Genomic DNA, 27,934 nt, shown 5'->3' with positions numbered 1-27,934 from the left:
CAGTAACAAACTACTAGAATCTTATACAGATGCTAAGAGAAGTATTAGTGTTATTGTAGAGGAGGATTTTTATGGTTCAAATTGAAGGCCTAGTTCTAATATTTGTGGTTAGCCACTGTTACGTTTCCACCAACATTTAGCCCAAAAGTTCTCGTGGTTGTCTCCAGATGCTCTCATTACAAGATAACATCTGGACCCACAAGACTACTTGGTGTAAAGTTCTGTGGATTCACACAATGCATACTTGAGATTTTGGAGGAGTGCATGTTGCAGCCACTGCAAGCAGTAACCCCCTTACCCATTACTCTCCTCTTTGCATCTCAGTGCAACATGTTCACATGCACCTTTACAGAATAAATATAAATTAATATAAATATAAATAGTATAAATGAGCCCAAAGCAAAAAAACTGTAAATTTGATTTTTTTTAAGAAAACTATTCCTGTCATAAAACTACAGCTGACTATTTCCAATATTTCATAATACATTTAAGCTGAAAAAGAGGGTGTGTTTGGAGAAACAAACATGAATAAATAACAACGGGAAAATAAATTAGCCTCTTAGCCATTTAGTCATGTTTTTTTAACTGATTATTTGTACATTCTGGGATAAAAAAGGCATTGAAAACACTGGATTACAGTTTGGCACAGCAGCTTGAAACGTCATCTAAATGTATTAACCAGTCCCTGAAAACTGTATGCCAAAACATAAAAGTGATATCAAAAACAGTATGTTTGGGGTAATGGCAACAAAGTTGATGCTCCTTTTTTCTTAGTCCAGGCCACCGTTTAAAATACTGATCAGACCATTTGTTGAAAAAGACAGATGGAAAAAAAGTTTTCCCATTCTGTTATTCAAATTTTTTTGGCCTTGTTTTCAGTTGGCTGCCAACACCTGGTTATTTGTTTTTGTGTATTGTTGTCGTGCACACTAATATTTAACCTCTAAACATAGTTCACACCCTCTGAGTGCTGGGCTGTGAGAATGCATTTTCATAAGCATTACTTCAACTAGAAAAAAACTCTGGAGATGTGTATCAGCACTCTAATCCATCACAATTTTATTGACCCATGTATAATAAACAAATACATGGACAACATCTAGCTGTGTTTGGATCAGCTGATTGGCTGATGTGGCAGTTTGCTGAACAGGACAGCATCAAAAGTAGTGTATTACAGAGCATTGTTAAGGAAAAAACAATTACAGAGGATGAGGAAGAATAACTGCACTGCAAAAAATGATAATTTAGGCGCATGAGATCATCTTAAATCTCACAAATTTCGAATGGAATATTTCCCATTTGGAGATTTGTAAGGATGTTGTAAGACTGAGGATTTTTATTTATTTATTGAAATAAGCAAAATTATCTGCCAACAGAATAAGACAATTAATCAATAAATAAATAAATAAAGTATATTCTACTACATTATATTATATTCCTAACCATTAACTATTAATAATTAATTTAAATAAAATAATTTTGTTATGATAATCTCATAGTGGGAAAAATTATTATACTTGCCCAAATATTTTTGGCAGTATATATTGCTAAACCGATATACAGAAGTAGTCTGGGAATTATTATTATTATTATTATTATTATTATTTTACTTTTTGCCATCTCTGCAATTTTGTTTATGGTACATGTACATATAGAATATGTAGTATATGTAGAATTCTGCTTTGCAGAAGAACAATGTATACATTATCGCAAATATACACAGATATACTCATCCACTGTGTACAATATACTAGAATGACTAAATATTTCATGGAAAAAAATAACGCTTTCATAAAACAACATGTTGTTATGCAAAAACACAGTGAGAAAGTGCTTGGCTAATTTGGCATAGGTAGTTTGAAGTCAAAACAAAGCTAACGCTTTCCACTGCAAAAGGCCAATCCTGTGCACTGGCGGGCAATGGAAAATAGGTTAATTCGTGGAAGAGTGGTCAATTCACAGAACACTCATATCGACACTTAAACACTCCCTGTTGTCTACAAACAAGGCTGTTATTCCCTAAAACAAATTTGCACCCTCAGTCCTTTCTGAACTTTGAACTTAAGCCAATTTGAAGGATTAGGTCATAGCAGCAATCTCTCCAGGGTGGACTGACCAATCAGAAGATGAGACAACTGCTTTTGAGCTTCCACTCAGCCGAACGACGAGTTGGAACTAGGACAAGGGGGTTCTCAAGAGGGTTCAATATCTGAGAGCTGTTCTTTTCCACTTTATGGCATCCTGTAATACAAAACGGTGGGAGACCGTAAAACTATTTGCATGTGAAACGATAAAATTAATTCCCTCTTTCCTGGTCATATTAACACACCATATCTGGCTGCTTGTCTTTGGTTTTGGCTTTGCTAGGTTATAAAGCTCAGCTTCTCCTCTGTCAGTTTGAAGCACAGTGAGTGGACACGTCTTGCCTCCAATGAGCTGCGTGTGCTGTAACCCAAAGCCGGAATAAGCACCCAGGCGCATACAGAGAACAAGATTTTTTTTCTCTGTTCTAGAAGATGTTGAAGGCTAGGCTCCCTTTTCCACATTTGGTCCTCAAATTGGAAATTACATGCTTTTGTCAGTTAACAGCATCTGCTAGTATCCTGAATATATCTAAATGATATCTCTTGAGGCCTTAAACTGCCTACATACAAAAGGGCCTGAAGCCTCCAGGATATGTGCTAGCAGTTTAATGTCCAGTACTGGTGAAGAATCAGTATGGTCTTAATATTTTATAAAATATCGTGAACATGTGACAGCGTTAAAAGAGCGGTTCATCAGAAAATCAATTTTACAAAATCCTTCACTTTCCCCAGATGTAGCTGATCAGCCAAGAAATTTTGCTTCTTTAGTTTATAACTGAAGCTACAAGGCTAACATTGCTAAAAAACACAAAGTAAACAGGCACCCAAATCTTATATCTTATAATATATATATATATATATATATATATATATATATATATATATATATATATATCCACAAAACATCTATATGGAGAAGTTTTGTTCTTTTCTATGTTTAATAGAAAGTCATACTGAGTTCTAAGCCACATAAGCAAGTCTATATGACCTTAATGAAGACCTGTATGCTGCTTGAACGAGTTTGAGAGGAGTTCTGGGGATTTATTTATAGAAAAGATTTGGGTGACTATTGACTGCAATTGTTTGTTAGCAGTGTTAGCCTCTTAGGTAACATTAGTATTGGCTGATCGATTACATCTGTGTACATCTGATTCCTTTAATGATGCTGGATGATGAACCTGTGAAACCTATGAAACCTATGAACCTATGAAACTGTGCCCTACGTGGACACCCTTTGCTTTTCTTAGGGCACCAAACAATTAAGATACCCATTTTGAGATAATGCTTAGGAATATGGATAATCTAGGGACGCTTTTCTTGTAAAAGTACAGCCCGGGCTGCTACTACTGCTTTTTACTATGTGACCTACTTTTGTCTGTGTTTTATTAGGTACTACTGTCATACAGTGTCAGAAACCCCATAAACAAGTCTATTAGAGATTACTTAACAACTCAAAATGGTTTGAAACAAGTATTAGGCAACCAAGTTTCTATAAGCTCCAATTATTTGTTGGTTTGCAACACTAAAACAGCAACGTTCAGACCATAACACGCCTTTGCTAATTGACCACATTTGAGGTAAGGAGAAAAATTGTGGACACTTTGAGTTAAACCATTGCTTTGAGTGAAAAGTAGACAAAACGCACATCAGTCAGAGCTAACAATGACTTCATGAGTCCAGGAGAGTCTCCTGGGTGCCTGAGGCTCACGCTCCATCTTTCAAAACTCATCTGAAGCTCAGCCAGCTGCGTGCAGCCCGCCAGCTCCAGACCCTGTCTAAGAGCATTAATTGGCTAAAGTCGGTGATGGACCATCCCTCCCTCCAACTCCACGTCCATTTCTCTGGCTGAAAAGCTGGAAGCACATTTGTCTTGAGTGTCTGCGCCGCTCTTTTCTCTTTCCCTCCATTTTTTTGGCACCACTTGTGTGCACAGTGCCAGCGAGTCACTGGAAGTCTTCATTCATTCAAATGTCAAAGGGATGTTATTTCAGCAAAAGGCCGTGGTCTGGAACCATTTCCTTAAATTATTACAATACTATAAAATAAGAGGCTGAAAGTAAATTAAACTCTCTTGTCAGGGGTCTATGTGTGCACTGTATGGTAAATATATAGTCGAGTGTAAATTTTTGGACACAGTTTGGCCAAATAGCATGTTTTGTTGATTATCTGGACATTTTAGGGCACAAGTTCTATTTATTTGCTGAGTTTAACATATTGGCAAATAAAGTATGACAAATGATATGTGCCATAAACCTTGTACATGCCACTTTTTATGTTTTATTTTTTCCCTAACGCATTAAATTCAGCAAAGAAACAGCACTTGTGCATTAAAGTGTCTTCTGTAGAGAATGTGTCAACTCTTTTTCTCTTTCAAAATGAGCAAAATCATGTAGTTTGGCCAGACCTTTGCATTTTACTGTATAGTCATTGTGATATCACTATTGTACAATAAGTTCATTATTCTGTATACATTTTCACCTAATGTACAGTGTGTCCACTGAGGTGCTTGTGAGTTATGATGAAAACCGCTTGAAGATCTGGAGTGAATCTTCCAAGTCCATGCTTCAATTGACACATGGCAATAAGATGTTAGTTTGTTTGAAGTTTTTTTTTTTCCTTTGGTCCAAATCTTACATTACCACTCTTGAATGGGGCCTGTCTTTGACACATCTGTCGGCCAGCGGAAATACCGAAATCTTGCATGCCCTTTTGATTGTTACATTTAAGATATCGTGTGCGCTACCAGCTCGGCTGCTGCAAAGCATTAGGCTCAGTACCGGCCGCTTGTAAAATACTTTTGGAAATGCTATAGACAAGGAAAGGGGAGAAGATGAGGATTCCACATGGTTATCCTAGGAGATGATAAACAAAGGGATAAGGTGATACACTTTAAGTGATATATTGAGCACATGTGGGATTGCACAAAAGAGAGAGAGAAAGAGAAGGGGAAGAAAAAGAGAAGAAGAAAAGGCTAGCATCGTGCTGCTGATTTATTCTATGCCTTAAAGGCTAGTGTATCCAAGAACAAGATTAGTTCAGTAGATCACATCACCCTACATCGTTTACAGATTCGCTCTCCTCCCTAATGTTATCGCAAAAAGGCTGAACGAAGGGGAAAAAGAGTTCTTGTTAAACGTGGTGGTGGACAGACAAGGGGTCATAACTGCTTGTGCTCAGAAAAGAGTCTTCCAGAAACAAAAGGGAACCTCCAGCAGAGATTAATGTCCTCCTTTATATATTCCAATCTAGATTCCAGATTGCTTTTATGGCTTTCCGAGCATTCCTTTGGTATTGTAGGCTCATGGAAATGGCTGCCTCATCCCTTTGAGCAGGTCACTCTGAAGTAACCACGCCTAGTCTGCTCGAAGCAGACCTCTTTAGCGGGCGAGCTGATCTGGAGAGTCCATCTTCACACTCTTGCGAAGAGTGCAGAGGCTCTTCAAATCCTCTATGTTAAATTTTATAGAAAGTGTTTATGTAAGGTCAGGGACATCGGCTTACACTTCTGGCCTGAGGTTTTTACAGGGAGGCTGGGTGCTCTGTGTTCGCAGGACATAACAAGTTATGAGAGCATGTGCCCCCTTTAACCTCCAGCTTTAAAGATAAAAACCCTTGGCACAGAGCAACTGGCCCGGATTTTGCGGTCTTACCCTTCATGTCCTCTCCCGTGGCCAGTCCTGTGGCTTTGGCAAAGCCCAGCAGGCTCCTTGCATATGCAGTAGCTTGCGGACACAGATTGATTATTCATTGCAAAAGCCTTGTCCGGCGAGGTCAGACTCATTTTGCAGGCTCGGCCTTGGAGCTGCAATGTATCACATCTCCAGGAAGGCCACTGACTGAGCTGAGGAGGGCATCTGCTTTCTCCAGCAGAGGCCTCTGCAGTTTAACAACCCACCACCCACTGTGGGAGAACACACCAAAAGGGCAAACAAACCCAGCAGAAACATCACAAGAGTGGGCTTGGTGGCTTAAGGAAAGTCCTAGACTAGAATCAATCACCCTGTAAGAGGTAAATGAAGCAAGCAGACAAACATGGAAAGTCTGGAAGTTCAAATGTAGGCTAAACATCTTCATTTCCATTGCAAAGTTAAAGGGGTTGGGGGGGTTTGGTTGGAGTTTGAGGGGAGCAAGGTATGATCCAGTGTTGATAGGCCGTAATCCACTTCCCCTTTTCCCAAGCACTCCGCTTTGTGTACTTGACTGATCCAGCTGTCTGTGGTAATCAGCAAGACTAGGTAACTGATCCTGTGATGGATTGGTGTTGTTTGAGCTTCCACTTTCAAGCTCCCTTCTCAAGAAGCCCGAACGACAACATGGAAAAGCGGGAGATCATATTTATGGGCTTTTGTTGAGGAAGTAACTTGAAAAACGGCTCTACATATCAGAGAACATGTTCCAACTTTCCCTTGCATTCCTTTTGGGAAGCATCTCAGTCATCATAGAATGCACGCAATCATCTTAACCTGTTAGATAAATGTCATGTTAGTATTGTTTAAGAATGTACAGGGTGCTAGGACAAAAATGTCATGATTTTTGTAAAGTAAACCACTGAAAATGCTCTTTCATTCCATAGCAAAGACTATGCACAATATCTTTCTTCATCTCTCTAAACAAACAAGCCAAAGGTACACAACACCAAAGCAGCATTCCTCACTGCAAGCAGACCTCAAGCCTATTCCAATCCTTACCTGGAACTTGAGCTCCCAGTGATAGCACAAAGCATCTTCTAAAAAGAAGTGCTGTTATCTGGGGTTTTGGTGTTGTAGCATGGCACATGTTCGCTCAGACATGAGGGCAGGAGATCTTAACCAAAGGAAAAATCTTATTGTACTTAAATAGCTTGGCAGAAAATCAAATGTACACAATTTTCCACTTACCCCAGGTATAGTTGATCAGCCAAGACATGTTGTCCAAATTTCCTTCTTTAGTTTATTGCTGGAGCTACAAGGCTAATGTAGCTAATCAACACTTGTCAATAGTCACCTAAATCTTTTTGTAGAGGCATCTCCAAAACTTTTCCCAACCTGCTCAAATTTGATCCAGGTTTTCATTAAGGTTGCATAGACTTGTTTATTTAGTTTAGGACATAGTATGATTTACTGTGAACAATAAAAATGAACGAAAGTTCACTGTAGCTAAACATAGCAGGGAGCTATTTTAGACAACAAGTGTTGCACTGAATTCTAATTCCCCAGCAGAATCAGACTTGTTTTTACATTCACATGTGTCACATGGACATACAGACTCTAGTTTAGTTTGTGATTTTAGTTATCTCCAAAATGATATATAAATTGTGATAAAAGCAAAGGGAAGCCCGAATTTGGCACAACACCTGTTGTTCATCTGTTCAGCTACATAGTGACGTTTAGTTCATTTTTATGGTTCACAATTCATACTGTGTCCAAAGCCATATTAACAAGACTGCATGACCTTAATGAAGAGGTGGAAATGATTTGACTGGGATGAGAGAAGTTTTGGGGATGTATTTACAAACAAATGTAGGTGTCTAGTGACTTTCTAGTGTTTGCTAGCAGCATAAGTCTTGTAGCTCCAGTGCTAAACTAAGGAAGCAAAATTTGAACATCAAACATATCTTACCTATCGACTACATCTAGCAATCCACAATTTAAAGTTGTTTGAATTCGATTTTTTGTCAGACCATTCTTTAATAATGAATAAAAGCTAGTGGAGATCAGCTAGTATTACGCTAGTCACTCTCTGCAAGCTTTTGTTTTTACTTTGGTCACATTAATATTACTGAGCGAAGATCAACAGTCATAAGCAACACTGGAGCTATATGGAAGATCTGAGCTTGTGGAAGCTTGCAGGACCACTGAGCTTTTAGAAGAAGATCTCCATCTTCCAGAACCTTGCTCATCAGTCTCCTGTGGATTACTTCACCAGGCTTAACATGCTTAAGAAATGGTAAAACTAGACGACAAAGTATTTGGACGGTTTTAAGACTGGAAGCTTTGAGAAGACTAAGGTCTCAAGTGATATCGCGCAAGATCAATCCAGTCCCCATGGACAATCATGGATTAGTTGTCACAGCTGACTCTCAAGAACCACATTATTCAGGGTTGTTTATTTATGTCACTAAATTTGAAAATTGATATACAATCTTAAAAATAAAGATATACATGCTAGTTTCTAGGAAAAACCTTTAAAAGTGTAGAACCTATACATTTTGTATTGGTTTTTGAAAGTCTCAAAAGTTTCCTCACACTCACTGAGATCATTTACAAAAATAGTTCCTTACAAAAACATAAACTGAAAGGTTCTTTAGAGGTTCTTCTATGACATTGCTTCAAAGAACCATTTTGAAACATTTTTGAAGAGTGTACTCCTAAAATATTATTTAAAACAAGGTTTTTTTCAGTTATTTCTATTTTGATTTTTCAGCTTGTGCTTTTTTTTTTTTGACTTCATATAGGACCATGTTTGATAAAGACTTTTGTGAATGTGATGAACGTTATTAACGATCAAAAGGTTTTTTACCAGTTTAAGAGTTCTTCCTAGAACCTTTACATTTTAAACTTTAAAAGGTTCATCTCATTTACAAAAACAGTTTTGCCAACAGTCACACTTTGAAAGGTTCTTTAGGAAAGCAAACCTGGCTGTTCTATGGCGTTATGACACAAAGAACCCTTTTTGTTTTAAGAGTGTAAGGAAACAGTTGCTACTCCATATGGAAAAGAAATACATGAGCACATGTAAGATACACATCAAAAACATGGTTTAATCCCTAAATGTGTTCCATACACTTAAGTACATTAAGCTAAAAACATTTTTTGACTGTTTTCAGATGTTTTATTCTAAAAATCCACTTTTATCACTACACAGTACCATACAGAAGTCAGAGACCACCCTTTGTTTAATTCACTTCCAGGCATCTTAATAAAGGACCATCAACTACAAGTATTTTTATTTTTCAGTGTCCAAAAAACAAAAACATATTTAACAGTAAATTACACAGAAGCCTCAACAACTAATATGCTTTCAGTATTTAGAGCATAAATGTCAAGCTCCACTCCCTGTGGACCAAAATAATGGCACCTTCAGCACTTTACCTCATTAAACACACCCACTTCAACTCAAGTGCTAATTAGCAAAGCCTTCATGAACTGAATTCAAAGCCTTACATAGAGTAAAGGCTAATATCCATGGCACTTTGGCCTGGAAGGTCCCCAGTTTGACATTCCTTATTTAGTGTTTCCACCCTTTACCTTTATCAAATCCTCCATTCTTTTGAGGAAACTTGCTTTCAGTTTCTCAAAGAAATCTGCAGGGATATTTTTCCACACCTCCAAAATTTACAATCCAAGTAATCCCAAACACATTCAGTGATTTTTGTGGCCTGGACTCTAAGTTGGTCAGTCAGATATTCTTTTTTTCTTCTGGACAGCTACTCATCCTTTCAGACTCATAGTGTTAGGTTGTTGTCTCACGGTGGAAAGATGGATAGAAATACCTGTGGATTGCTTCAGAGTGGAGCTTGATTTTGTACTTATTTCCACTTAAAATATCACAAAAGCAAATGTATGAACGTTGTGATGGAACTGATGAAATGATGAATGGTGCCTATGCCTGCTCAAATGTTCCTTTCTCCAAAATTGAACTTGTGTTACAGACAAAAATGTCAGCCGCTGGAACGAAAGCACCTTCACTTGTTTAATCTGACATGCAGAACCTTCAACTTGATCTGGCCAAATCTTTCCGCCGCGCTACTCTGAAACCATGAGGGATGCATCCAAGCAAGATGCGTTCTGCCAATAGCCCATCATTCAGGGCCTGGAAAAGAAAAGAACAAACAAGAGAGAAAGGGATGAGGAGAGAGAGAAAGCAAAGGTCTGGATGCAATTAGCCCCTCCCCAGGTCAACACTAGCCGCATCTAGCGATGGCTTTAGCGGACCACTCTGCCTGTCAGGACCCCTGCTGGGCTCATCGGGGTGTCCCTGGAAAATATGTGTGCCAGAACACAGAGAGGAGGCCTAGAGACGAGGCCTGAGGGCCGGCCCTCCTCATCCTTCGCCCGCCTCCCTCCAGCCCCTCAGCTCCAGAGCCCACAGCTGCTCGTGTTAAAGTTCGCGCGAAAGAATGAGAAGCCCGCACCGGGGCCACTCATAAATAACCCCCATCTCCTCCTTGGGGGGGGTGGTTGTGCAGAAGAGGGAGGAAGAGTGGCTGGGTCCTTTTTGATACTTATTACAGATGCAGAATATTTCATTTTGATAAGGCAGAACTGAGTTTATAGGCTTTTGGATCATGCCAAAGGAAAAGATGTTCATGGTGTGTAACCTTTGATTTGATGTGTTTATTTTCCATGTTGGGTGCATCCACAGCAGTGAACCTAGGTGTATGACAGAACCATCTGAGGAATGCTATCACTGTCCTCTAGACAAACTCTAATGGGTGTGTTACAAGAGGGTTTCTGGATGGCATTTGTAATGGTTGGGTAGTTAAAGCCAGGGTGAGCCGGGCAGCAGGTTGTTGTTGCCTTTAGGCAACAGATGTGAGATCCACTATATGTCAACTGAACTCAAGAGGGACGCTAACATAGCAGTACCACTATGCAAAGTTGTTGGAATCTAATTATGTTGTGATTAGCCTTCCTCTCAGCAAATCGTCTCCATCAAGTGGAGAAAGAACTGTCCATTACGCGGAGTCATAAGTATTAGGAATTCCTATAAACATTTTTCCAGTTAATTAGAAACATGCACAGTAATATATTCATAGTCTTGTCTCACATATCCAAATACATTATTTACATTGTACATTATCAAATTTTGGTTTTCTAAACCAAAAAAATAATGCATTTTTACATGTATTAAAGAGTCCAACTTATATTATTATATATTTCTGTTTATATATTCAACAGAGTAGGAGACATAATGTCCTTTTGAACTTTTTTGCAACAAATATAAGCAACAAATCTGTTCATTCATTACCTTAAAAATATAAAAATATATTTTATAATATATATATATATATATATATATTTGTGTATTTGTTATATATATATATATATATATATATATATATATATATATATATATATGTATATAACATATATATATGTTGTATTATGAATACTTTTGCAAATATCTGTTTAACATATATATAGCATAGCTCCAGTACCCCCATGACCCGGGTAAGTGGCTTAGAAACTCTGTGTGTGTGTGTTTTCCAAATGGGTTAGTTAAAAGGTGTTACTGAGGAGCATTTAATTTAGAAAAAGTTTCCAGAAGGTGATGTGCTTTCCAGTTAATTCCTAACAAAGCTAGATTGGATTAATTGGATGTAGAAAACCAGACTCACAGCTCAGTGTCAAAATTATTAACAGACCTACTTAATGGCTCTGACGTAAACAAAACCTTATTTAGGTAGCAATACTTGCTGATCCAAATTTTAAAACCCATACAGAATATGATATATGGCAATATATGGATTTCAAACATATGACATTTAGTAGCATATATGGATTTCTCTTATGTCCAACTTATATTAGTCACATCTGGACCTAAATGAAATATGTGCTAACTTATTTAAAATTGGCCATTTTCTAATATGGAACATATATTTCAGTCAGTCCTGTGATGGACTGGCGACCTGTCCAGGGTGTATCCTGCCTTCCAACCAATGACTGCTGGGATAGGCTCCAGTACCCCCCGCAACCCAGAAGGCTTATAAAATGTGTGTGTGTGTGTGTGTGTGTATTTCAGTCATATATTACTGTATATACACATGTGTTTAGAATATTTAACAATATATGAAGCATACATCATATTTATATATGGCATATATTACTCAAATAAACTAGCTTTGTGTTATCATGTTATATAAGTTTTTTTATTGCATGTATGTTGCTGATATATTTCATTTTGATGCTTTGTTAAAAAAAGTCTTTCCATGTTTGTAAAAGGTATATGGTATGTATGTGTAACCCTAACCCTATACAGCCAAGTTGAGCCTTATAGGCAGCAACTGAACCAAGTGAACTCAAGAGGCACGCCAAGGTAGCAGTACCACTGTTATATTATTTATATATATATATATATATATATTGGTGTGCCTCTTGAGTTCAGTTGGTTCAGTTGCTGCCTATAAGGCTCAACTTGGGCTTAACTTAATTAAACTTGATTAAACAGGACTGTACTATAGCACTAATGTTTCCAATTAAAAACATTAGGACAAATACTAATGTATTTATTGTAAATACTACTGTATACGCATGATACTTCTATTGTTTCATTAAACTTTGCTAAAACATCTCATGTGCAAGATGACATTCTCCTCAACATCTCCTCAGTTGCATGAACCAGCGCTAGTGTTAGCTTTCATGTTAGCTTTAGCATTATCTCATCTCATGGGGCAGCTTTCTTAGCTCCAACCTCCTCCTTAGTACCAATATTCATATTTTATTGGTTTGCAAACAGGCATGTCTGCAAAGATAAAAAGTTTGTTTTTTTCTGAATAATAAAAGAGGATCTATTTTAATATGTTAGCACAAGTGCCAAGGATGCTACAACGTTTGTAAGACGTAGCAGCTGGTCTTGTCAGAATTTTGCAGTCGATTGTACGCTAATTCAAAAGCTCATCTATAGTGTTCATCTGTAGCATTCATACTGCAGTACTGCTCCTTGCTTTTATCATATAATGTTAATAATGTCGCTGAGTCATTCAGAGGAGTTACCACAAGAACTATGTCTTTTAATCTCAGGCACGCATGTAATCTAGGAGAATTGGCTTCAGAGAGAAGCTCTGGATCGATCTCAAACATATGGCCCTTCGAGAGCATTACGTCTTCAGCGGATGGAGGTGCAAACGGACGATCGTGTAAAATATGACTGCAACATACATTAACAGTCAAGAAATGAAGACAAGCCAAATTCAGTTTCACAAAGGAAATCGCTAATAAAAGGGCTAGTCGCTGATATCTTGTTAAAGGAGTGTCGCCCTATATATTTTATATGTGCTGATTTCAAATGCTAGTTACACAAGAACATCTATCACGAGGGGTTTGCTCATGTAAAAGCTTGCCAGAGAATCTAGGACATTCATATTGAGCAATACTATTAACTGAAGTCATTACTGAAGTAGAATAGCGCAGGCATCATTACTTGAAAGTGATAAAAATCTATGGGATGTGGAGAAGTTTGCTGAATCCCAATGAAATCAGGGAAGCTTTCAGACAAGGCTTTGTGAGAACAAGTCACTGATCACCATAACTTGCGTCACCAACAACTCAGCAGGGTCAAGTTTGCTACAAGCCAACACACTCAAGCATGACTAGACCAGAGCAGTCCTTGCCATTTCCTTTAACATGTGGTGCCTTTTTTGAAGTATTATAGATCATTATATTCACTTTGCTTTTACCATCAGTTAGTCAATTTAAACCGATTCGATTGCTTTGTCATCCTCCGTGGTCCTATATTGTTCTGAGCTTCCTCAAAAACAAAAGTCTATATATTCTAATGTGATATAAAAGAAGTTAAATTGGACCATTAAAACTCAAAGAAGTGGTCAGCAAAGATACAAGCTTGGAAGCGGATACTATAATCGTAAAAGAATGTCAATAGCCAGCTTTGGAAAAGGCCCATCAGCATGGCACCGTAAGAGAAGGAAAGGCTTTTTTTATGACTTCCTTTGAAAAAATTGATTCCAATTCATAAGAATGAGTTCCTGCAGGGTGTCATATACAATTCCCTGTGTGCTCCTCCTACTAAATCTTTCAGGCAGAAGCTTTTAAAACTTCAAATGCACTGATATCTCCTTACACATGTCACAGTATACCCCTATATAGGCCTTCCCTGGTCATTCAGTGCCTGATATACCAATGCGTGTGCTGAGAATGACGATTTTCCACCAGGGGAAGAAAGACAGTCCTGCACACTGTAAAAGACATGCACATGGTGTCTGGCTTTTCCATCACCTCGGCAGACAGGACCAGCTTGTCACAGGTGGCTGTCAGGGTGTCCGCCGCGTGGAGCCCGTCTCTTAAGCACAAACAGGCTTCTCATCATCCATTATTTGGCCCCCATCATTCTTCAGACGGGCCGGGCTGTCGCCAAGGCTAATGGCTTTGGTATTACCTCAGGACAGTGCTTAAGAAAGCATAATGAGTTAGCATAAAATGCTAAAGTAGCTAGAGATTTGTGAGAGCTAGCATCTATAGAATAAAAGAAAACAAGTAAAAGAAGAAAAATGCATTTTTTTTGCATGAGATCACTAAGTTTTTCCCTGAAAGCTTCACAGAGCGTTTCCAACAGCGCAACGATGTTAATAACTCCGTCAATGTCACTAGCAAATGCCAACTGAAATAGCCTCAACACTCAAATCTTAGTATCATCCCAAGCTGAGGTTGGTGGAAAAAGCTTAGCCTACATTTATGGCAAGGAACATGAGTATCGTACTGCGTCGTCCAGAGACAGCTGGAAACACGCACGCCATGACGTTTCTTTTTCCGAATGATGTCCGAGTGAGAAACAGAATCCTCCGTCTTAGGAAGAGAGCTAACCTGGCATTGTGCCACTCTTGTCTCACTCGTACATTCCCCAATCACGAGGAGCACACTCTTCCTCCAACATTCAGAATCAGTCACCTCTGTGCATGTGGGGCCAAATAAGTGCTTTCAAAATGATCATTTTAGAAATTGTAGTTTAACTGTATATTTTTTAAAATTAAAAAGTATATGATGTGCATGTTTATATCTACAAGATTCAATGTGTTGACATTTGTTTCCTAGATTTCGTAATGATAAAACATTGTGTTTAAACAGGATGATCAATTTTGTCAAGTGGCGCAACCACACATTAATCAGAAATATTATATTTTATTTATGATGGCTGAAACTGTCTATAAACTAATCCATGTGCTTGTATACCCATATAAACCTTTGTCCTTAAACCCGAGGTTATCCTTTTTTTCCTATTAAATATACATTGTCATAATGATAACACATTTTCATGCTTTTCCTGGGGTCACACCACCTGACTTAGTAAATGGACCCAGCCTAAACATTACTCAATAATTAGCATTTTTCAAGGGCTACTGACCTTGGCATTGTACCAAGAATGTCAATTGGGTTTATCTTTATGATACGATACCTGCCAACTCTTTCTTAAAAGCATGTTAAGACAGAAGTCCTTTGGTGCTGCATGACATTTGATGAAATCAGAATTTACAGTTACAAACAGAGCTGAATACTTTAAAATCTGTTTTGCAATGTCTGACATGTAAAGCTTATAAACCTAAAATCATGCACCATCTGGCATTTTTAGCTTTGTGGCACAAATGTTTAAAATGAATTTTATTTTGATGCACTGAAATTCTATCCACATAAAGACGGTGTTGTAGAATAACACAATTTAATAATGCCTTTGGACAAAAAAATGTACATCATGTTACTGACCCATATGTTTTGGCAATACTAGATATGATAAGTACTGTATTATATCATCACTAATGATTATAGACTGGATGACTTTAGTTAGTTAACATGCACCCAGTGCAAGATTTTCCTGTGATTTGTGTGACACGATATTTACTATTTAAATCACAGCACCTTGCATTAATGTTATGTACTCCTGAAGTTAACACCACTGGTTCACATTAATTATTTGTCCTATATTTTATGTCCTGTTTACATTGTTTAATGTACCAAAAGCAGTCAGAATTCTGTCCTTTTTTCAAAATCCCTTTACCCCTTAGAACTTAACTAGCTGTTTTTGTTACTGTGCCTGTATGTCAGTGAATGAGTTTTGTTTTCATTGGCTGCACTTCATTGTTCCTGGTTTAAGAAGCAGTCTGGCCTGTGATGCTAATCATAAGTTCTGTGTGAATGGGCAGGGCAAAACTGCTGTACACTGAGGATGCTGTAGGAGGATATATGTAATGCATTGAGTTTTCTTTACATCACAAAAACAGGGAATTTAAAACAGTTTTTGCAGCGTAGTTTCAATATATTGACTTTTTTAACTGGAACGTGAGCACTATGTGTTAAAATTTTAAGTTTTTACATACCACATTAAACTCACGCTTGCATTCTATACTATACAACTTATGTAAACAACTTATGTAAAACTGAGAAAAATTCTGTTTTCCATTAAATGGATTAAGTGCTTCTACACCAAGCACAACATGGTGATGATTACCTACAAAATAAAACTTTTAAAGTGTTTAACACAAACCGTTTCCTAACGTGGGACTAATAATCGCCATTTGGGCAAGGTGGCTCGTGGGGTCAGATGTGGTACAGCCAGCATAAATCTTTCATCCTGTTACTGTAACTTGCAACTTGGCCTCAAAAAGCAGCAGCTGAGCGGCACATGGCGGATCCCCTGCTGCCTAGACGAGCATCTTATGATCAATTTCAACACTTCACACTACACATCAATGCAAATATAGGGGCTGTTTTTGGAGCTTTTCTTGCTGCCTAAACATGCCCTGTCCACTTCAAATACTTCATGTTCAGGCCAATAATGTGCAAGTACTGGAATATTTGTACTATTTTTGATTTTAATGTGATTTTTATATGGGACTTGGTCTGGGCCGGATCTTTCATCTCGGGGCACTGTACATCCGCACTTCGTTTTCACAGAGGCGATATAATTTTTCTCTCCAAAAGCCTGCAAGAGGTTTTTTTCCGTCATAATTCTCCAACAAAATTCCTTTGATGAAAATGGTAGCCAGACTCCCAGAGCTGTTTTGCAGGTGAGAATATTTTTAAGCCTCGCTGATTTTCTATAATGAGCAGTGCACCGTAAATCATTTGCTGCCACACGTCCTAAAGGGTCCTTAAGGAAACACAAAGCAGGGTAAGAAAAAGAGAAGTCAATCATATTATATATCATATTTTAAGTCAGGCCTTACATCAATTGTAATTTTTTTCAGATGATTCATCTCCCACAGACTTGGTTTTATTATTTATTGTTTAATGTACCTGTTACTGTTTAACATATTACACTATATAGAATAATAAAACTTCTGTGTTGACCTAGATATATGACACTTCAAGTGTTTCAAATAGTGAATAGTAAGCAGGTTTAAATTCAGTCAAATCTAGCTTAATCATTATAATTAAATCTGCATGGTGTGTGATTGTTTTGTTACAATTGAAAGAAGTACCATTATTGAATCAGGAGGAAAAACATGCAGTAATATGGCAAATAATAATGTAAAAGTCAGAGGAGTTTTTCAAACCACATCATACATCTTTACATACTAATGTCACACACACAGGCACATAAGAAGCTCCAGCTTGACATTTACGTCTCACAGGGAGCCGAAGAACAACCATCATTACAAAACGTTCTTTCGCATGTTGAGTGCAATTACACATTTCTACCACAGAGGTCTCCAAATCCCCAAATCTTGCATAGTGAAGCTTTAACAATTAATATTCACAAATGTATTTACTTACTATGAGTTATTTGTGAAATATTAATTCTTTATATCACAAATATACACAGAGAATTATGTGTTTAAAATTATATTTGATAATACTGAGTATCCTAAAAAGTTTGCTCTTTGCAATGGTCATTATCACAAAGCTTTACAAAAATCTGGGTCCAATGATGAGTACTTGGTACATAATGACAAAGCCATGCATGGCAGAAACCCCCCTAAGGACAAACAGATGAACCATGAGCTCCATGGTCTGTGCTGGTCAACACTAGATACGAAAACAAGATTAAAAGACTCTTATTAGTCCCACAATGGGGAAATTTCATCTCTGCAAACTAAATCATCCATGCAGTGAAACACCACATACACACTAGTGAAGACACACACTAGGGGGCAGTGAGCAGCCCTATCCACAGAGCCCAGGGAGCAGTTGGGGGTTAGGTGCCTTGATCTAGGGCGTCTTAGTCATGTACTGCCAGCTCTGGTTGCAAGGCTAAGATTAATTAACAGTATGCATCATGAGATATTTAATTTATTAGACGTAGTTCATATTTGATATTTGTTTATTTAAACAAAGCTACTTACATGTAAACACTAAGTTAGAGCTTAGTCTGGTTACAGCAAAGTGCCATCTTTTTTCCAGTTAAGTCTTACTGTTTAAACCTAATATGATAATAGACAACAACATGACTGAAGACTATACAGTAATGAATAATGTATATAGAAACAAAGTGAGTCTTATTAATTGACAGCGATTAATCATTGAAAAGCATGAACTAATATTAGAAGTCTATGAAAGGTTTAATGAGAATGAGAAACGCATGATTGCTGTGAGGCCTGTTAGTATGAACAGGTAAGGAATGCACAGTGTCTAGAACTGAACAGATGTAGTGAGAGTCTGTGTAGGAATCAGCCGTCAGCAGCCCAAGCTCAGTCCCTAATAGGAGTCAGTATTTATGGAAGTCACTCATATTTCATTTTAAAGACTGTCTAGATGTGCAGCGAGCTCACGGCATGTGATCACACGTCTAACCAAAATATGGTTATAATTTTGTGCTCACTAGACCTGAAATGAGATGATATACACCTTTATATATATATATATATATATATATATATATATATATATATATATATATATATATATATATATATATAAGGAGAGAGGTGTAGCTGTGTAGCCTTTGGAAGACTGGCTTTTAAGACATTTATCCAAGAACTTGAGTGTCCAAACTGACACGAGGAGCATCACCACAGCTTCCTCAGCTTTCCATTAAAGCCTTTCATATCATTCTACAAAATGTAATGCGCTTTGTGAAATTCCAAAGTCAAATATCAACAAATTTTTGTAAACTGTAAATTTGTATAGTTTCTTAATTTTGTTCTTAATTCTGTTTTTTTTTTATATTTTCCTGCTAACAGATGCCTTATTTATTTATTTATTTATTTCTATAGTATATCTTATATTTTGTATTTTGTATGATGCACATATTTGTCTACTTACTGCTCGTTATCTGCTTACTGTGTATTCTGCTGTAACAATGCAAATTTCCCCCAGTGGGATAATAAAAGTCAAAAGAAGAAGAAAAAATCTTATCTTATCTTATCTTATCTTATCTTATCTTATCTTATCTTATCTTATCTTGTTATTTCTTTTCTTTCCACATTCTGATATATTTACATATTTTTATACTTTCTGAAACACTAGAAACATTATAATATGACAATATACAACTTACTATACAATTAATCATAGAGCAGATGTGTTTCATAAATTCCATATATTATTATTTTAACTATATAACCTTTTAAAGAACCCTTTGCATGATTTAATGGTTCTGTGCACGATGGAATAGTTCTTCAGAATGGATGGAGAATGTCCTGTAGATGGTTCTATATAGAACCGTTTTGAAAAGGGCTCTATATGGCACCAAGAAGGGTTCTTCAATTGCAGCAAGCTTGACATTGTAACAATAGAAGAATCTTTTTGGTGCTAAATAGAAACCTTTTCAAAAAGGTTCTATAAGGAACCATCTACAGCACATTCCCCATCAGACTGAAGAACCATTTCACCATGCAAAGAGCCATTTAAGCATGAACTAGTTCCATGTAAAATCTTAATAGAAACATTTCCTTTATTTAAGAACCCCTTTTTGTGTGTCTGTGTGTTTGTATGTGTGTATAAGTGTGTATATTCAGGGAGCTAACATATGACTAAAAATATTTTTAATAGGTTATAGAGGAAAATAAATATTTCTATAGCATTTAAGGAAGGATATTATAAAATATTTATAGTAAGCAACATTTTACTTAAAACAATGTGCAAAAGTTTGAACACCCCTGGTCATGTTTTGTTGATTTTCTAAGTAAAAACAAGCGAACACATCATCAACAGGAAGCAAACTTAAATATGGCCTTTTTATTAGAAAAACTAAAATATAGACTGTACCATAACTTTTGCACAGGCCTCATTTTACATTTTCATTTTAAAGCATGTTTAATTCACTAAATAAAATATAAATGCAAAACTTGTCACTTTCAAGAATGTTCTTGTTGGCTTTTTACACACAAGAAACATCAGAGCTAAACTATGATTAACACCACTTTTATTAGATGATTAAAATGTGTTCCATTAGGTGCCAGCTGTTACTCTGTAAAATGTAAAAAACTCATGATGTCTAAAATTGTTATACATGGATAAACAGCATTTTGGAATGAAAATATTCACATGTAATATGATCAGGGGTGCCCAAACTTGCATATGACTGTATTCCGATGTCCTTTGTTCCTGGCTTGTTCCTTGAAAGATGCTTCAATGCAAAGCCATCAGCGAAATTACTAGATATAACATTTATTTGATATTTATTTATTAAACAAAGCTACACTGTAAGTTAGAGCTTAGTCTGGTTACAGTAACTGTTATCTTTTTTCAGTTAAGTCTTACTGTTTAAATCTAAATGCATGCAGAAAATCAAAATATGAAATTGCCAGAAGAAAACAACCACTTTCTCCCAAACTCCCTATCCAGGACTGAAAATCTATAATCTACCTACTGCCAGCTTCAGTGTGGGGCATTCATGGTGTTATGATCTATTTAAAACCCAGGCATTAATAGAGATAGTGATAAACTAAATGTATACAAAATCATCATTTATAGGGTACTTTCTGTTGGCTGTCCCAAATCCTAACCACTAGATTTAGGGTGAAAACCCTAACCCTTAGATTTCAACTTGTGATAATAATACTTACTATTTTGCATAGGTTTAATTTTTTTATTAAAAACTTTATGAAAGCAATGCTGTCTCATGTTTTCATGTCACTACTGAAACATAAAGAGGTTTATTTTAGCCACAGCCCCTGCATTTTAAAGCAGGAAGTGAGACTGCATCCCTGTCCCTCATGGCCACATTTCTAGGGTAGGGTAATTCAAAGCAAAATCATTTCAGTCTAAAATCCAAGACAAGCAGAAAGTCTAAATCATGTTTTGAACCAATTCGGTAAAATCCATATATGAATATTTATGTCATCACCAGCATAACTTCAATTTGTGAAACTTTTCATAGATTCTCTCACTGCAGTAGCAGTCCACTGTAAAATAAATCATGCTCAACATTTTCTATCTCACAGACTGAATCACTTAGTCATGCTGGTGAGATGGACACTACAGTTTCAGACGCGCCTATCTCAGGTGACCTTGGAATAAGTGTGAATGGAGCATCTGTCCAGTGGCCAGATCCAGCACATGTGAAGAAGGGGTGTGGTGCTCGTGATTAGCGAGAATACCACCTGGCTAGACGGCGAAACCTGAGTCGTACCCAGCTCTTCCTCATTGTCAGATATGGTATGGATTAGTTTAGTAACAGCCTTCTCTGTGTCTTTCCCTGTGAAACACTTCTAGCCTGTGATATGACAGGTCATCACACCTCGGTCCTTTGGCATGTGGAAGTCTTCAAAAGGGGAATTAGACACAGCACACAAATCAATGAACTTCTTGTGTTTAAACATACAGGAGTGTGGGCAGAGCTGGAGATATTTCATACCAAGGCCAAAGATTACAATGATCTTTGATGTGGGCTTGTGATTTATAATATGGTAATCCTGGTGCTCCAGGCAGGGAATTGCTGGTGGAAGATTTTGGTCTGAAACATATTTCAAATTACATTCATGGGGCACAAGCAGGACATTGTAAGGCAAAATAGCCCCCCCCCTAAATTGTTTTTTCAGATTTGCCACTACTTTACCATCATCAACATTGCATATAGAAATCAGAAGATGTGTGTAAGAAAATAAGGGGCTATATTTGTGAACTCTGGTTCCCATCACCACCACTGTTAAGAAAACCTGACTTGGTAAGCTTCTCTGCAATGAACCATCATCAAACCACTCCCATTAACTTTGCATCTCAATATCAATTTAATTATGCAAATTGGTAGAATCCCCCTTTAAAGTTTAATTGTGATAACCTACAGAGCTGTGTGCTTTTCCTGTCACTCTTTCAGTATATTTTTCATCCTTGCTTTTTAATTGCAGCCACTAGAGGCAGTAAGGACATCACTGGACCTTTGCGAGATTGAGTAATGCAAAGACACTACAAGTGATGCTCTCTTTGGGAAAGAAAACAGTCACTTTGTCTTCTCACAACACAGCATGATGTGCTATTTGGTCCTTTTTTAGAAGAACAAAAATAAAGACAACACACTGAATATTCCTAATTCCAATGTGTACATTGGATTCTCATGAAGAAAATATATTAAATTAACCCAGTTATTGTCTTTTAGGTTTTTTTGGCAATAATTCTGATGTGTCTTTGCTGTCCAGTAAAAACATTTTCCCTTAATTTTTCTTTTTCTATGTCATTTGAACACAACAGCTGCCCTTGGACCGAAAGAAATGCTTCAAAGTCAGCTGGAATAAAAGCTCTTTACATTAACTTGCATTGAACGTTACGACCATTCTTGCTTCTCCTGTAAAGTTAATTTTTAGAGATAGATGTTTTTCGTTGAACAGTGACAGCATGTTATTCATGTGAGCCACTTTTGATTCAAGTCATTTCAAAGTGTCATTTTCTTCAGTGTTCAGGGAAAGACCACGAAGTATCACTATAAATGTTCAGAAAAGATCAATACAGAAGACAAAAGCTAAAAACAGAGATGAAGATGTACTGAAATGAATTCTCATTGTAAATCCTGGTAAGACTCCAGATCAAAATAGAGAGATCAAACTGAAGTTAAACTGAATTCTCATGATTAGCCAAATAGGGAAATCCCCTTGCAGATGTTTTGCTGCATCACTGGAACCCTGCAGGCGAGACATCTGGACATCAGGTCCCAGCCCAGCAGAAACCTGAGCAGATAAGAAGTATAAACCAGTTTTGTGGCCCTGCATTGTACAGGAAACAATCTGTGTTTACATGACAACATGGAGAATAGCACACATCATGTTGGCTAAACACAGCTTAAGTGTCACAGTAGCAACGGCTCAAACTTTGGCCTCTGTCAAGGTTAAATTAGTCAGGACCATCACCAAATACTGATGTACAAGTTGGACTTGAGCTTCAGAAGAATGAGGGACAAACTGACTGTCTCAGTCTCTTGGCAGGTCCATCATTCTATAAGCCCAGTGCATAGATCTTCCCAACTGCCCAAAAGGATAATAGGCGTTGTTTCAGCCACGGTCTGGATGTTTACAAAACAATGTTGCTTCTCGTTTCATAGTATTTTTACGAATTTTTACAAGAATCAGTGTATACCTGTTATTTCAATCACAACCTGGTTGTTTCCAAAACAATCCTTCTTCCCGTGGCAATTTTAGGAATTTTACAAGAATTTGCGTATTGGTGTTATTTCAATTACACTCAGTTTGTTTCCAAAACAATGTCTTTTGACGCATCAAAATATTTTATGAAATTTTAGGTTGGGTTTTGGGTGGGGTCTTTAAAAACCAGTTTTATGTCAATTGCATTAATCTAATGACTGTAATCAATTTATTATTATGACTTAATGCTTTTTAAAAGTAAAAGCTTGAACTCACTGTTACTTTAAGGAGTCTCTCTTTTGTTGAACAGTTACAGCTCTGTCACACTTCTATCACACATACTGCTACACTTGCCAATTATGTGGGAGCTAGCATCCTCATTTTGTAAATTAATGAAATTACATAACAGACTAACACCAGCTATAGATCTTGAAAGGATCTGCTTATATTCAAAGTGAATAAATGAGATAATATGAGAATAAATTTGTGTAAGACTGTATCATCTTCATTATATTCCCACAGAAAATACCTGATGAATTAGGTAACATTATTGTTGTAACAAAATCTCAAATTTCTAAGATGGTAACTGTTCAAAAGAGTAAAAGAAATATGTTTGTATTTTAATGTAAGTAAATGTAATAAGACTAACTCTGGGCCATTTCTTTTGGTCTATTTAAGTCTATACACAATGTTTAAAAAGCAGCTGACACTATCAAATGACAGCCGCAAGTTCCCTTGCTAATATATTTTTGTTTCACAGTCCAAAAAATCTATTAACCTGTAATACAGATGCAAAGTAAATGCCAATAACATGCATTACTACAAAGCTGTGAGCAAGTCACTTATATTAGAACAAACTGATATTGACAGTGTGGAATCTACACATTTGTATCCTCTTATAAACTACAATATGTATGGCATCCAAAAATGAACATCATTTTCATGTTATCACTGGCGCTCTATAAATACATTGGATCACCCATCATTTCACCCTTCAACGCCACCCAACAACAATCAACCCAGCAAAACCCAAACAGCGCCTCCTGTTCACATTCCATTTCTCCCGCCTCCTCCATGCACCCATGAGGGGTTCCCCATGTTTGCGCATGGACCCACTCTCAACCTGACATGTAATCCCTTCGCATTCACCTGATCTGTCATCAAGCCTTTGTTTGGCCTTCTCCTGTGAAGGAAGGCGAGTCCTTTCTCCCAGCAGGCAGTACCCCAGGAGAGCACAGGGCCAGGGGATCAGAGGGCCACATCCAGGGCAGAAGTCAAGTAGCCTCAGGGGCTTGCCTCTTAGCACCAAGCAGAGGGTTTTAGGACACTGATGGGAATCCCTTGCCCTGCATCTTGCAACATGGAGGAGATCCCCTCTGTGGGAAAACAGTGTTGTGTTTTGACACTGCTCCTCACCAATAGCTGAGAACTTCTCCACTGGCTTCTGGAGCCCTTGTGGGAGCCAAGGCCGTGACCTCACTCTATAAATGTTGGTAATGGTTCTCTATTGAAAATATTTTACGTTTTTGTGAAGGGTTACTTGAGTGATTTCGGACTCTTGAAAATGTAACAGGTTTTTGGAGAGGACTTTGGGAAAAGAAACTATATGTTTTGGGGTTATCTTTCATTCTGGAGTGTAACTGGCAAAGTAATTCTTTGCTCTTAAAACTAAATTTAAATTCAGCTGGATTGTGGAAGACTGTGGAAGACAGGGCATGGTAAAAATGTATTACATTATTGGAAATCTTCAGTTCTTTAGAAGATAATGGAGTCTGTGGGTCAGTTTATACTTAGATGTTGATCTCAATCTCATTAAGTGAAATTTAAGTCAATTTACAGAGTCTGGAAAAGGTGTACCAGTTACCAAAACAGAAATGACTTTCAGTATCTTTTCCATGTGTTCTAGTCCTCACTCTGAATTTCCCTGTGCTGTCATAGTGCTTTCCTTGCTGAAGGTATGTTCTAAATGGGCCAAAACAAAGACCTTAGAAAATGACCTCTGCAGTAAAATCTGATGTCTTTCTCCCAGGATTTCCATAGAATTTCCATGCACCTTTCAGAATAGCAAATTAAGACCATGCATCACTGGACACAGAAGATACAGAATTCTGTGATCTAGTCGACATTGGGCAACAATCCTAAAACAGGATACCGCACTCTCAATAATACAGCTCTGAAGAGCAATACGCTCAACGTGATGGACATGCATGCACACAGCTGGAGCCATAAAACAAGATCAAGCAGCGTAGCTCAAGATGAAATGTTGTTGCCAAGCAGGACTTGCCAGATTTATGTTCCTAAAGGATTTACAAACATTTGCATGAACTTTGACCAATTTGCTTATCTACTTGCATGTCTTGGAAATGTTGCGAAAAAGGAGAACGATGGATGGAGCACAGGCAGAAGATTTGGGTTCAGGTCAAGAGAGGGACGGTGTTTTGTTTTGATCCATGTAAACGAAGGCCTTTAAATAAACAACAAAAGGAGCTTGGCTTTAGTGGAAGCATCTGAAAATGATATTTGGTTTCAGGTTTCACTTAAAAGTCTTCCCCCCTCTGACAGACACGGGCTGTAGAAGCTTGCTGCTTCTCCTGATTACTTTATGAACCTGTCAAAAGGAGGGGAAGAAGCGACAGGTTCAACAAGTCCTACTCTTGTTTGTTTTAGGGCCACATTCTCAATATATTCAGCTGTTGTGTGTTTGTTTGGGGGACTGTTGTAAAAGTTTCACCAAAAATTGTCACCCATGTGGTCAGTGCAAAAGTGCAAGGGAAAGAAAAAAAGAAGAAGAAAAAAAACATCCCACAGGTGCTAATGCTATAACCTGCCAGACGAGCTTCTACTGTGGAAATACACACAAAGGATAGTGGTAGTGTGTTTGGGTAAGTTTGTGTGTGAGTGCGTTTGCATGTGTGTGTGTGTGTGTGTGTGTGTGTGTGTGATGGAAGAGAGAGAAAGAGTGAGCGACCGGGGCCAAACCCTGATTTGACTGAGCCCGCATCAGCTTCATCAGCTGTCAGCTCAGCAAACACGGTAATTAAGTGCTGCTAGCTTGTCAAAAGCTTGCATGCTACACATTTCTTATTATATTACAAGTCGCCTCGCAGGAATTTGGGCCATGGCCTCCCTCAGTCCCCCTGGCTGCTGGTACTGAATGGGCAAACACGATCGAGAAACTGAGGGTAATAAATAGGGATCCTACCTCTCCGGTCACGCCTTGGTGACAGTCAATGCAAAATACACAGCGCGCCATTTATTCCACATGTCAAAATAACCCTTTGCCTTGTGTAACTTCTGTGTGTCACAGGGTTTCCATACACTTCAGCTTAATAGATGCTTAATGTGCAACGCACTGTAGCATGGCCTGGGCTAGTGTGCTGAGTTGCTGAAGAGACAAAGTCAACAGATTGAAAGACGGGGGAATATTCCTGCACCTGCACGGGCAAGGGTTGAAGAGGGTGGGAAATGGGACGCCACAAACTGTGATCAAGGCAGTAAACCAGTTGGAGTCAGCTAGCCAAATGTTTGGGGCAAAAATGGAGGACTGGTCTGGGCTAAATTCTGCCGGAGGGACTTATCTGGCCTGTTCAACAACCACGGCCCTGTAATGTAAATCATAAATTATAGGGTGTGTAATGATTCGCATAATTCAGAATTCGATACAATAGTGGTGTCTCGACTCGATATGGCAAAAATAAGCAGTAACTGAAAGTGTGCCTTATGTTATAGGTTAGGATTTCCATTGTCAGTGTATTAGAGCACTTCACTTTATAAAAGTACAATATGTGAAACTAAAGCTGTGCTTTATAGTCTCCCTAATTAACTAGTCTAATGCTCTAGCCGCAAGCACACTAGTCCCAAGCTAACATGCTAATAACAATACTACAACATTATATGAAACAATATGTTGCAAAGTTGTAACGTTACATTCTCAACAAACACTGTCTTAATAATCACAGTCAAATTTTCTCAAAACTGCGTTAGTGAAAAACTGTGGATTATGTGTTTGGAACATACATTATGAGATAAATTAACAGTGATCAGTGGAACTAATGCTTAATATGAAACAGTTTAAACACATAGTTGCTTAATAAGGCCATTTTAATGGCAATAACAACTGGCTGAACATTTGGGTAGGTATTTAAATATGCAATAATTTGCAATAATACAAGATGTCCTTTATGATAAAGACATACAGTAATGCAACAGGAATTTCAACTATTTTCTATAGGAATCAATAGTAAATTCAATAAATTCCTATAGTTTACTATGGGGTACTTCACAAGTGTATTAGATCACTACAAGACCATGTAATAGCTCTACATAGAACTTACAGAGACATTCCCTTTACTAAAGGCCCTTTGAAAAAACATCTTTTTAAGACCGTAGTGGTAGAATAGGAATATTACATGGTTTCTCCAGCACTACAGGAATCACATACTTTCTTGTAAGGGATGTAAAGCCAACTTGGTCATTAGCCGTGCTGGATTAGCTCACTACAGCTGCACAGCACAGATGTAAAAAGGCTGTTTTGCATGTGCGAGCTGATGTCTCCTTTTCTTTATTTCTCCATGACAGGATAGTGAAAGCAAGAAGTAGCTGCCTCAGCAATGCAACAAGCATTATCAGATAGCCGGCGAGCTCAACAGAACAAGAGCAGAAGATGGATACAAAGCCTTCTCAGCCGTGA

Source organism: Pygocentrus nattereri, chromosome 20, assembly GCF_015220715.1.
Source record: "Pygocentrus nattereri isolate fPygNat1 chromosome 20, fPygNat1.pri, whole genome shotgun sequence".
In the NCBI taxonomy this organism is placed as follows: domain Eukaryota; kingdom Metazoa; phylum Chordata; class Actinopteri; order Characiformes; family Serrasalmidae; genus Pygocentrus; species Pygocentrus nattereri.
Note: the sequence above shows the minus strand (reverse complement) of the source record.